Below are 13,905 nucleotides of genomic sequence, written 5' to 3'. Positions count from 1 at the left end.
ACGTCATGGATCTCTTTGCTTTTTCAATAACGGACATGTTGGTGGAGATCTTGTTTTATATGCACAAGTCGGAATGCTTGAATGTGACTGCCCTTATGCCCCTCCAAATAATTATACTAACTTAAATACGAGGAGGTTGGCACACATTCCCGCATCTCTAACCCGACCTGTGTCTTCGCGTTTGAACCTTAGCAAGATTTCCTCCAAATCGGTGCATTTACGACCCACATTGGCTTCTTTCTTTCATATTCGGCCTCACAACCCTACCTGCATGAAAGTAACATAACTACACACATATTAGTGTTAAAACCCGAGAAAAGTAATGTTAAACACAAGGAAAGAACACTTTGTATTCTTATTGCACAAGCACTTATCACCTTCACCTGCTCTCTAAGATTGGTCTCGATATTGCTTGGCAAGCTTACTTGTGATCTCTCCGATAGAGACTTCGCAATTTGCCCCATTTGATTCTCAAGGTTTTGCAAAGAAGTGGTGTGGTTGCGAAGTGTAGCCTCAACTGATTGAAACCTTGTATCCTATGATTGCACAAATCTAGGCAAGGCCTTCTCCAAATCGGTCATTCGGGTCTCCAAACTAGAAACTCAGTTCTTCATGTTTGGGGCTTGTTGTTGTTCGAAATTTAGTGGCCCCATGGCCTTTTATGGAACTTAGTTACTCCATGAGAGATTGGGATGATTCTTCCAACCCAAATTGTAGGTTTTGCTATATGGATTCCCTTGATTCCTCATGCCATTACCCATAAAATCAACTTTCTCAACCGAAGATGCATCACCAATGGAGATTGGGCAATCAGAGGAATCATGTCCTCCACCACACCCAGTGCATGTAGTCATGGCCACCACTCTATTCGAAGTTAGACCATCTAACTTCTTACTCAATGATTCCACTTGAGCCAACAATGAAGTTATTGCATCTATCTCATGAAGCCCGGCTACCTTCTTCTTCTCCCTAGCATTCCATTGGTAGCTATTTGACCCCATTTCTTCAATTAGTTGACGGGCCTCACCGGGGATCTTGCTACCTAACGTACCTCCTGCTGCCGCATCTAAGGTGCCATTGTACTCGGATTCAACCAGTTGTAAAAGGTCTGAACAATCATCCACTATAGAAATCCGTGTTGCGGGCACTTCCTCGGGAACTCCTTGAACCTTTCCCATGTCTCAAATAGAGACTCAAATTATGACTGTAAAAAGGATGCAATCTCATTCCTAAGCTTTATAGATTTTCCGGGAGGAAAATAAAGGGCAAGAAAAGCTTCTACCATCTCCTCCCATGTGGTAATTGATGCTCTTGGTAATGAGTGTAGCCACTGCTTCGCTCTCCCCTTTAAGGAAAATGGGAAGCCTCTCAACTTGATGGCATCATCCATCACCCCGTTTATCATGAGCATATCATGCACCATGAGAAAGTTCTCTATATGACCATTTGGATCCTCATCGGCCAAACCATTGAACTGTGCAGATTGCTGCAACATGTGGATGAATGCCGGCTTCAACTCAAAGTTCTGAGCTGTAATCGGGGGATGTACAATACTCGATTGCGTCCCCAATACTGAAGGTATGGCATAATCGGACAATTTCCTCTATTGCTCATTTTGTTCCGCCATATTATCCAACCCTTCAACTTCCAAATAAGCTAAATTAGACTGTTCTTCCACAGGTTCCTTCCCTTTTCTTCTAAGTGTACGTTAGAGCTTCGGATCTCTTTCAATCAATATTGAGAGGGTTCTCTCTGGTCATGTACCTAGAGCTGTACAAAAAGAAAGAAAACAAATCAGAATGATGATAGAAAAGAAGATGTGAAATAGAATAAATAAATGAATAGCTAAGGAAACAAAGTGCAAAGTATCTCTAAATACTTATTCCCCAGCAATGGCACCAAAAACATGACAACACCCCTTGCGTATGTGCCGTAAGTGCATGGATTTATCAAAGTAATGAAATCCCAAGTGAGTGGGAATCATATCCATAGGGAATAGGGAGTAAAAATACCTAAGTTGTTTCTTAACTAAGTAAAAAATAAATAGTGATTTGTATGGCACGATGTAATGCAAACAAAAGTAAAAGAGACAAGAAAGAGAGCACAAGTAAATGAGAGGTAAGGCAATCGATATAAATGTGGTAGTCTGATATTGATCCACTTAGGACAATCGCTTTAAGTGCAAAAACTCTCTATTATGCTTCCTAACTAATGCATTAATGAGTCTTGGAAATCCTTTAATACATGGTCCCAAATCAAAGGTCAACCATGCCTAATCCTTATTCATGTCCCGAAGGAGAAATTGAACAATCTCTCAACCTCGCACTCGTATAGAATTGCAATGAGTTCTACAGATTCCAAGTGATAAATCCTCTTCTTTTATGTAGACCTAACCCTTTGGTCCAGGCGGAAGGTCCCTAGCCACAATTAAGCCCCAGATGCTATAATCACTTCAACCCTTCACTCCATTGCAATCACAACTGAGCTCCAGTGGAAAGTCATCCCTTAGCCCATTCACTCTACTATGACCGCAAAGAACTCGAGGAATTCGAGGTAGAATAAATCACACCGGAGGGGAAAGGCGATGCTCCGCTACCTCTCGATTCACCCTGCTAACCCTCTCCAATCTAGCTTTGTCTAACTCTATCGTGTGTCACTCACTCACAACGGTTACCAACAAGAATTCTCAACCCTAGTGTCACTCTAAGGGAGTATTCACACAATCAATGCATTTAAGTTTGGAACTCAATAAAAACATCAATTAATGAATGCACAATAACAAGGTTCAATGAAACGAATACATCCTAGGGTTCACAATCCAAGTACCCACTAGGGGGTTTAACTCTCCATGGAGGTAATTACAATCAATGAAATCGAATGTAAAAGCCATGAATCCATAGAAAACCCCCTCGATAGTCATGATGATGGTCTTTTAGAGAGTCCTCTACTCGTCAAAAGTCCCTTTGTTCGGCTTAGGATACACCTCGCCGAATCAGTGCCGATGAAAGCTCTTCCACTAACCTTCTTCCAAGTAGAGCGCGATGTCAGAGCTATAGTACCTCTCCCAATCCCTAGCCAATACCTCTCAAAACAATAGCCATAGCCCTCTCTCAAGTTGGGGCAAAGATGGAGAAAAGAATGTTGAAATCGAGCCTAAAATCGGCTTTTAAAGGGCTGGAATTGGGAATCCACACGCCCTTGTGAATATTTCACACGACCCATGTGGAATTAATGCACGTGCATGTGGAATTCCAATACGGCTGTGTAGCTTCTCTGGACAACTCCTTCTTTGGGCGACTGTGAACAATACGTACTACAGTATTTTGCTACAATAACGTGCTACAGTACTGGTCTGAAACATTCCCGAAACCATGCTTTCATCGAGGTAACATAAACGGGCACACATTTATGTCATGGATCGCTTTGCTTCTTCAATGAATGGTCACGTTGGTGGTGATCTTGTTACACATGCACAAGCCAGAATACTTAGAATGTGACTGCCTTTGTGCCTCTCCAAATCATTGTGCTAGCTTAAATACATGGAGGTTGGCACACATTCTAGCATCTTGAACCCGACTTATGTCATCACGTTTGAACCTTCTCAAGATTTCCTCCAAATGGTGCACTCACGATCTACATTGGCTTCTTTCTCTAAGATTCGGCTTCATAACCCTATATGTATGAAAGTAACGTAATTACACACATATTAGTGTTAAAACTCGATAAAAGTAATGCTGATCATAAGGAAAGAACGCTTCGCATTCTTATCACACAAGCACTTGTCACCTGCCAACAGTAACCGCTATAGTACATTGCTACATTTCTTTGCTACAGTAACTTGTGACAGTAGTCCGCAAAAACCACTCCTGAATCCACACTTTTCATCAAGGTAACATAAACGGGCACACGTCTATGCCGTAGATCGCATCCCTTCTTCAATAAGGGATAAAATTGACGAAGATCTTGCTATCATTGCACAAGTCGGAACACATAAGTGTGACTACCTTTGTACACGTCCAATTTACATATTCCAACAAACATAATGGAGGTTGGCACACACTAATATGTCTTCGAGCACAACTTGCGTCTTCTCCTGTGTCGACTTCAAGATTCTATCAATATAATGCTTTCGCAATCTACTTTGGCTACTTTCTTCTCTATTTGGCTCCACAATCCTATATGTACAAAAGAACACAAAAACACACATATTAGCGATAAAACATGATAAAAGTAATGCTCATCGTAAGAAAAAAATTCTTCATATTCTTAGTATAGAAGCACTTATCAGTACCACAAGTGAACGGGTCATAGAAGTAATAAAATACCCCAGTGAGTGGGTAGTCGAATCCATAGGGAATTTCTGTTTAGAAGCAAGGATTATTGCTATTTAGCTAGAGTGAAAACAAATTTGTGATTTGATTCAAGATATTAATTGATGACGCCCCTTGTGTGTGACCCGCAAGTGCACGGGTTTGTCGAGTAATAAATCCCATGTGAGTGGGGTATCATATCCACAGGGAGTAGGGAGTAAAAATACATAAATTGTAACTTAACCATGTGAAAGTGAAAATTGATAGAGTTGATAAAAGGTAATGAAAATAAAGATAAAAAGAAACAAGAATGAAAGGCAAACATAAGTGATAGGTAAGGCAATCAATAGAAGTGGGGTACTCGGGCAATGCTCCCCCTACGATTAATGTTTCAAGTGCAAGACCAACTATTATACTTCCTAATCAATCCGCAATGAGTCCTGGAAATCCTTAAGCATACAGTACCAAATCTAAGGTCAACCATGACTAACTCTACACTATGTCACAACAGAGAAATTGCTCAGTCTCAACACCTCACACTGTGTAAAGTTGCATGGAGTTCTAGGAAATCCAAGTGATAAACCCTCTTCCTATGTATAGACCTAACCCTTTTGTCCAGGTGAAAGACCCATAGTCACATCTAAGCCCCAGATACTAGAGTCCCTTCAATGCTTCACTCTGTTGCTCGGGTAACTAAGCCCCAGCGGAGTTCATCCACTAGAACTTCACTCTATTGCGACCCCCAAGAACTCAACAAAATGGAGGTAGGATAAATCACACCGGAGGGGAAAGGGAACACTTGCTATCTCTCGACTCACCCTCTCAATCCTCTCCAATTATGCAATGTCTAACCCTCGTAGTGTGTCAATCATCTACAATGGTTACCAAGATGGACTCTCAACTCTAGTGTCACTCTAGGGGAGAAATCATTCCATAAGCACTCAAGATTGGAATTCAATTGAAAACATCAATTAAGGAAAGCATAATAAAAGATCAATGAAACAATAACATCCTAGGGTTTACCAAATCCAAGTACCCCCTAGGAGCTTTAGCTCTCCATGGAGCACAATACAATCAGCAATGAAATCGAAAGTAAAAACAAGTGTTCCATAAGAAAACCTCCTCGGTATTCATGTCAATGGTCTTGTGGAGTAGCCAAGTCTTCTATAAAGGTCCCCTTGTCCGACCTAGGACACCTCGCCGGATCTATGCTGATGAAAGATCCCCGAATAACATTATTCCAAGTGAATCATAGTGTCGAATCCCTCAAAACACTCCAAAGACTTGCCAAAAGACTCTCCATACCCAGCCAATGGCTTCCCAAATGATGGAGAAAAGTGGAAGAGAAGAGGCGGAAAAGATTCCCAAAATTGGGGCTGAATCGCGGCTTAAATAGGGCTTGAATCGCGAATCCACACGCCCCTTTCGATCTGCCACACGGGCCTATGGAATTTCCACAAGGGCGTGGTGAATTTACACACGCCCACGTGCATTCTCTGGCAATCCTGTTTTCGGTCGGCTGTTAACAGTAACTGCTACAGTACTTGCTATAATTTTTACTATAGTAACCTGCTACAATACTTGGCTAAACCACTCCTAATTCCACACTTTTCATCGAGGCAACTGATGCGAGATCCGCAAGTGCATGGAGTCGTCAAGTAATACCTCTCGTGCGAGCACGAAAGGGTCGTATTCCCTGGGCCCAAGGATCTACCCTTACTTCCTCTTTGCGTATTGTCTAGCCGAACGATTCGAAGGGTTTCTCTAATCTATTAATTAAAAAGAAAGAACTACAAGTGGAGTCTAAAATAAGGCAAGGATATAAAATAGGGGAAAGAAATGGTCACGGATGCGGATTTCCTAGGGGTTACTAAAGTGTAAAGGATGCTAAGAGTGTCAAGCAATTAAGGGTTTGGACCTAGAGATTTCCTAAATTAGATCAACCCGATGGTATAAGTATTGATATGGAATTGATACGGAATTTCTACTGATCAAATCCTCATACGATTGCATTAACAAAGGGGGAAATCCCTAATTAGAGCTGGAACACGACTTGGTCTATCCCTAATGTTGGAGGGGTACAAAATACCCGATGGTCACGGCGTATTCGTACATGAATCCCTTTGAAACTTGGTGTGTCTAGTACAAGGGTGATGGTCACGCTACCAAGTACAACCTAGGAGTTGGTTTACAGAGTTCTCATGTAAGCAACACATCGAATGCACCAAGAATGAATCACAAACACACAACAATTGCAATAAACAAAACTAGATCATCCAAATACACAAGTTCACCCCAAGGTTCACCGGCATCCGGTGACCTTGGGGTCTACTCGTCCATGCAAACAAATACAAATAATAGGTACATGAAAACAACTACAAATGGCATAAGAAAACTCCCTCAAACAATAGAAGTGAGATGAAAAGCCAAGTTAGGTGGAAAGCTTCCACGGATGCCGCGAACGGGGAGGCTTCCCTTGTCATCTACAAGCTCCCAAAGAAGAGATCGATGAAGATCTGGCCAAACCAAGCTTCTCCCTTTGATTTCGCTTCTCCAAAACGTGTAATCTTGCCTCCTTTGAATTGGTGGAAGTCGGCTCCAAGAACTCCCCCCAAAAGCCTCTTCCAAAAACCTCCCCCCTTGCCCTAAAAGTTCAGCCCGAAATATATACTGTCAGGTCCATGCGGGCTCCATGCGGGCTCATGGAGCCCATGAAGCTCACTGCCGTTTCGCCCAGAAAATATGCCGGTGCTACAGTGCTAAGCTACAGTACCGAGGGTTGTGAAATTCTAGCAAACCTCACGGGCACCAATGCGGGCGCATGGAGCCCGTGAGCTCACAGCCAAATGCCCGCAGCATGAATAGTGATCAGCTACAGTAACGCTGCAATGCTGGGACCCCAAAAATGCAGTTTTTGGTGTTGAATTCATCAAATTTGCATTTTTGAGCTTCGTTCGGCTCTTAAGATCTGCAACACCGAAATAACCAAATTACACATAAACGGTCATCAATTCATTAAAATATACACAAGTAATACAATATTAATACGTATAAAATACGTACATTTAGGCATTTATCAGCAACATAAACGGGCACACGTTTATGCCGTAGATCGCAACTCTTCTTCAATCAAGGGTTTTATTGGTGAAGATCATATTATCAATGCACAAGTCGGGATACAAAAATGTGACCGCCTTTGTGCCCCTCATAGTCATTGTAATGGCTTGAGTACATGGTGGTTGGCACACATTCATGCATCTTAAGACCCTACTTGTGTCTTTGCGTTTGTTCCTTCCAAGATTGCACCAATTAGTGTGCTCACGATCTACTTTTGGCTTCTTTTCTCAATACTTACCTTCACAACCCTACATGCATAAAAGTAACACAAATGCACAAGTATTAGCGCTAAAACCTGATAAAAGTAATGCTCATCATAAGAAAAGAATAATTTGGATTCTTATCAAACAAGCACTTATCATTAATGCAAAGAAAAGTAAAAGAGAAAGGAGAAAGAGAGCAAAAGAAGTAAAGAGAGGTAATCAATGATAAAATGGGGTATCTGGACAATGCTCACCCTAAGAATATTGCTTAAAGTGCAAGACTAATATTATGCATCCTAATTGATGTTTAATGAGTTATGGACATCTAAAGACACAGGTCACAAACCTAAGGTTAACTGTGACTAGCACTCTACACTATACCTCGGTGGAAAGGTATACTAATAAGTGCTCAGGGTGGTAGCTTTCACTCATCCCATGATATAGCTCTTTCTCTCATTAGGGCATTACTAGTATCCGACTTACGAGAGTAGCTACATACAACATAAGTGGTAGCTTTTCCACCACTAATGCGCAAACAACAAGTATTTTTCTCTTTTCCATTTTTTCTAGTAGAATTAAGAAAAAAGTAACACCAACTATCCCCTTTAACATTGAACTTGAGTTTTCAAAAGAGTTTAAAGAGCGAGTAGTGTAACAAGTGTCATTCGGGCAAAAATACATAGAAATTCAAGTACAACTAGATCATGAGAACATTCAATTTTAAAAATTCACCTAAACTCAACAATACAATCATTGCAACTAAAGTGAACCGCCATTGGCTATGTGAGCATGTATGTTAATCAAAACTTATATAAAAGACGTATGCAACATGAACTCCCCCCGCACTTAAGTTGTACATTGTCCCCAATGTACGCATGCAAGCTCACTAATAATGTATATCAATCAAGAATATATGTGGGAGACGTAGTCGAAGCAATACTCCCCTGACTCCTAGTATTGCATATGATGGAGCTAAATCATTGGGAGTGATGTTCCAACGGGTTGTAAAGCACACACGGTCAAGTGCCAAAACACCTTGGCCGTGTTCATGACTAGTTCTCGATTCTCATACTGACAAGACCATCTGCACGCATACACAAGGGGGTTCAGTAAAGCTCAAAAAAAATTAAAAACAATTCAAGTATATAAAAGATAGAGCAATGATACAACTCGAGATAACAAAATGAAAATAAAAGATATACTCAGAAGGAAAATCCTTTCAGAGTAGTGCAAGTCTAACAACAATACAAAATAAGAAAAAAAAAAAAAGAAATAAAGAACGGCGGATCAAGTGTCTGTGTCATGCTCTGGCTCTGTTACTACTGGATAATCAAAAGGTGCCGGTGGATCAGGTGATGGAGAGGCTGGTTAGGCCATAGTGGTCTGAGGACTCAGAACAAATGATGGGGCAATGTCTCGTTCAAAAATCTGCTGTAATGTCTCAAAATGTGCCATAAAATCTGCATACTACGCTGCCTGTGTAGCCCGGACCTTAGCGATCTCTGTCTGTAGCACCCCTACCGCACTCTCGAGCTTCTCAAAATGATCATAGGCTCAAGATGGTGAAAACATGCGTACTGGGGTGGTTCCTCTGTCACAGGAGGTGCCTCGGTCTCCATCGGTGTTGGCTGGTGCTCAGGGGCAGGCTAAGAAATCTCAACAATATCATCATCTTCCTCTACTTCCTCTAGGGTAGGTGTAATTAGAGTATACACTCTGGACTGGACTCTGCGAACCATCCCCATCAGCCTCAACGTCTTTATACCAAGGGGACCAGGTATACTCGCTTTCTTGGCCATTCGAATCGCGTCGAGAAGACCCATGCCTATGACCAGTCTTGTGATATATGGCCCGGAGAAAATGACTCCTGCTCTGACATACTAGCTCTGGTGGTGCATGTACTCAGCCAGAATGTGCCCCAAATGAATCGGCTTTCTTTGCACCATGGAGTACAGGTATAGTAGCTCCTGTCTACTCAGTATCCCTGTGCTATCACCACGCCTATTCACTAATCGGCTAAGAACAGCGTGGATATATCTGTATGTTGGTCAAGAAAGGCACGTATCCTTGGACACTCTTGGCTCATGGTGCCCCTCCCCACAAAGTGTTTTATATGCCCTCTTGGGAGTCAGACTGCTAGGATAATCTATGGGTAATCGATCATACTCCTCTGTATCTGTGTAAACCTCATCATAGAAGCCAGACAGATGGAGAACTGCGTAACACTCATGCTATGATGATGACCGAGTGCTCTAAATTGTATAACATCGACACTATCGAAGCTCGAGTAAGATCGGTTAAACTCAAAGGATGAAAGCAACTCCAAAGTGAGCTGATGAAAAGCTGGCTCTCGGATAGACAATAGTTGCCTCCTTCTATCCACAGACAACATCTCTTCGACCTCATCTACCATGTCTTCCATTGACTGAACTTCAGCAAGAATGCTCATGTCCGAGAATCGGGTTTGACCGAACCAGAGCTTAGACCGCTGCTCAAACTGAGCCTGATACTTGAGAATAGCAACTCCGTGTGATCCGACTATAAGTAATGCTCACGTGGATGCTTATTACCTTGCATCTTCAACTAGGGAGCTATTTCTGCAAGGTTTGAGAAGAAATTTGATCAAGAATTGATAAGTGCTTGTGCGATATGAATGCGAAGCGTTCATTCCTTATGTTGAGCATTACTTTTCTCGGGTTCTTACACTAATATGTGTGTTTTTATATTACTTTCGTGCAGGTAGGGTTGTGAGGCCGATTATGAAGGAAAGAAGCAAATGTTCATCACAATGCTCCGATTTTGGAGGAAATCTTGCTAAGGTTCAAATGTGAAGACATAGGTCGGGAGTGAGATGCTAGAGTGTGTGCCAACCTCCTCGTATTCTAATTGGCACATCCATTTGGAGGGGCACAAGGGCAGTCACACTCGAGCATTCTGACATATGCACATAGAACAAGAGCTCCACCAACTTATCTATCATTGAAGAAGCAAGTGATCCACGACGTGAACGTGTGCCCGTTTGCATTACCCCGATGAAACTATGGATTCGGGAAGCTATTTAGGTCGGATACTATTCACAGCTGGGCAAGAAAACAGGAATTCAGAGAATCCACACGGGCGTTTGGAAATTATACACGCCCGTGTGAAAATTCCACATGGGCGTCTGTAAAATCCACAGGCCCGTGTGGTCGCCAGATTCCAGCACTATTTAAAACCGATTCAGCCCCAATTTCAGTATTCTTTTCTCCATCTTTTACCAAACTTGAGATAGGGCTTCGGCTAGGGTTTTGAGGGGTATTGGCTAGGGTTTTGGAGAGGTTCTACGGCTCTGACATCGCGCGTCATTTGGAAGAAGGTTATTGGGAGTGTTTTCGTCGGTACCGATCCGGTGAGGTGTATCCTAGGCCGGACAAAGGATCCCTTGTGACGAGTAGAGGACTCTCCACAAGACCATTGACACGACCATCGAGGCGGTTTTTCTATGGATTCATTGCTTTTACATTCTATTTCTTTGATTGTACTTAGCTCCATGGAGAGCTAAACTCCTAGTGGGTACTTTGGTATTTGTGAACCCTAGGATGTATTTGTTTCATTGAATCCCTTTATTATGCTTTCAATTAATTGATTTTTATTGTGAGTTCCAACCTTGAATGCTTGATTGTATGAACATTTTCTCTAGAGTGACACTAGGGTTGAGAGTTCTCGTTGGTAACCTTGTGAGGGAGTGACACACCCCTGTGCCTTCTCGGGATGGAGAGAGCTCCTATGCAGAGATTTGCACTGGCGTGCGGAAATTACCCACGCCCGTGCGGCCAACCCACAAGGGCAACCGCACGCCCCTGTGGCTTATCTAGACATCCGATAAAATTCCTAAGTGTTCCGCACGGGCGTGGACATTCAGAGGACCAAATTCACAGGGGCAAACACACACCCCTGTGCCTTCTCAGAATGGAGAGAGCTCCTATGCAGAGATTCGCACTGGCGTGTGGAAATTATCCATGCCCGTGCAAAATTCACAAGGTCGGCCATAGGGCCGAGTTCACGCCTCTATGCGTTTTCGGGATAATCTGCCAAACTCTGCAGGAAATCATATGCCCGTGCAGAAATTACCCACGAGCGTGCGATATTCGCATGGTCGTTCACAGGGGTAGCCGCACGCCCCTGCGCCTTCTCTAGATGAGTTCGCAGTGCAAATCCACGGGCGTGCAGAAATACCACACACCCGTGCGTTTTCTCTGGATGACTTAGAAAAATTTGTAGGCTCTGCAGAAATTTTCTGAACATGTCCACACACTCAGAGCCTGCCCTATTATGCAAGTTTTACTAGTCAAAAACATGAAATAAAGCTCAAACGACCCAACTTTGCCAAATCCACATGAAAACACATAATGAATCCTCAAATCCTAAAATAAAATCATAGCACAAGCATCTAAAAATCAAGACACCAACACTTAACAATTTATTCATGCAAAATACAACATTATTCGACTAAGAAAAACAGGAAACACTTGGGTTGGCTCCCAAGAAGCGCTTGTTTAACGTCAAGCACCACAAAGTCTACAGGAAATATATACTTGTCCAACTTGACAAGTACATCTTCGATGATACCCATAGGATGTCTCACCGTTCGGTCCGCCAATTGCAAAGTCATCCGAGTGGGCCTAGCCTCACCCAAGCCTAACTTTCGAAAGAAGGTGTATGGCATGACATTGATGCTGGCCCCTGAGTCCGCCAATGCCATTTCTTCACCCATATTGCCAGTGCTACACGGAATGATGAAGCTTCCCAGGTCTTTCTTCTTGTTCAGCATGTTCCTTTGGAACACCGCCGACCATGAAGCATCTAGAATCACCGAAGCACTCTCCTCCAACTTCCTCTTGTTGGTCAACAAGTCTTTCAAGAACTTCGCATACTTAGGCATTTGGGCCAATGCCTCAACAAAAGGAATATTGATGTGGAGTTGCTTGAACAAACTAGGAAGTTTTTTTACTATTCATCCCCTTGGTCATTCTTCAATCTAGAGGGATAAGGGATTCTTGGCTTGAAAGGTGGGGGGTGCCATCTCCTTCGCTTTGCTTGTTCCCTCTTCTACCTCTATAACCTCAGGTGCGTGTTCTTTTGGCATCTCACTCGGAAGCTTACCTTCAACCTCACGACCACTTCTAAAAATGTGATCGCCTTCACCAGCTCTCTAGGGTTGATCTCTGTATTGCTGGGCAAGCTTCGATGTGGCCTTTCAAAGAGAGACTTCACAATTTGCCCCACCTGATTTTCAAGGTTATATAAAGAGATGGTGTGGTTGTGAAATGTGGCCTTAATTGATTCAAACCTTGTATTTGCAGATTGCACAAATCTAGTAAAGGCTTTCTCCAAATCATTCTTCTGGTTTCCAAACCTGAAACTCTATTTACAACATGCGGGGCTTGTTGTTGTAGTTGGAAACCCGGTGGCCCCATGGCCTTTGGTGGACCCTGATTGCTCCATGAGAAATTTGGATGATTCTTCCAACCCGGATTGTAGGCATTGCTATATGGGTTTCCTTGAGGTCTCATGCCATTATCTACAAAATCGACGTTCTCCACAGAAGATACATCACCAATAGAGATTGGACAATCGGAGGGAGCATGTCTTCCGCCACACCCAGTGCAATTAGTCACGGCCGCTACTCTATTTGAAGTTAGAAGATCTAACTTCTTACTCAAATTTTCCACTTGAGCCGCCAATGAAGTTACTACATCTATCTCATGGAGACCGGCCACCCTTTTCTTCTCCCTAGCATTCCATTGGTAGCTGTTTAACCCCATTTCATCAATTAATTGACGGGCCTCATTGGGGGTCTTGATACGTAAGGTACCTCCTGCTGCTGCATCCAAGAGAAGCCTTGTACTCTTGTTCAAACCATTGTAAAAGGTCTGAACAATCATCCACTCTGGAAATCCGTGTTGCGGGTACTTTCTCAGGAGCTCCTTGAACCTTTCCCATGTCTCAAATAGAGAGTCCAATTCCAACTGAACAAAGGATGAGATCTCATTCCTAAGCTTCGCAGATTTTTTGGGAGGGAAATAACGGGCAAGAAAAGCTTCTACCGTCTCCTCCCATGTGGTAATTGATGCTCTAAGCAATGAACGTAGCGACTGCTTCGCTCTCCCCTTTAGGGAAAATAGGAAGGACACAGGGGCATGTGTCTTCCCCTGTGAATGACCTTGTGACGGTCACATCTCCGTGTGGAATTTATACATGGGCATGTTTTTTTCTGCAAATGTTTAGATCTTTAT

At 42.8% G+C, this 13,905-nt stretch overlaps 2 non-coding genes across 2 annotated transcripts; both read left to right on the top strand.

Moving 5' to 3' along the window:
- The first annotated feature begins 1,130 nt into the window (after nt 1-1,130).
- On the top strand, nt 1,131-1,237 carry LOC120268537. The gene has a single exon (XR_005538961.1). It is a non-coding gene; the product is annotated as a small nucleolar RNA R71 (small nucleolar RNA).
- A 12,327-nt stretch (nt 1,238-13,564) lies between these two features.
- Nucleotides 13,565-13,671, top strand: LOC120266679. Its single transcript, XR_005538234.1, has one exon. It is a non-coding gene; the product is annotated as a small nucleolar RNA R71 (small nucleolar RNA).
- Nucleotides 13,672-13,905: the final 234 nt, after the last annotated feature.

The sequence above is a fragment of the Dioscorea cayenensis genome, chromosome 1, assembly GCF_009730915.1.
Source record: "Dioscorea cayenensis subsp. rotundata cultivar TDr96_F1 chromosome 1, TDr96_F1_v2_PseudoChromosome.rev07_lg8_w22 25.fasta, whole genome shotgun sequence".
NCBI classification, from domain to species: domain Eukaryota; kingdom Viridiplantae; phylum Streptophyta; class Magnoliopsida; order Dioscoreales; family Dioscoreaceae; genus Dioscorea; species Dioscorea cayenensis.
This window is presented reverse-complemented; position numbering and strand designations above follow the sequence as displayed.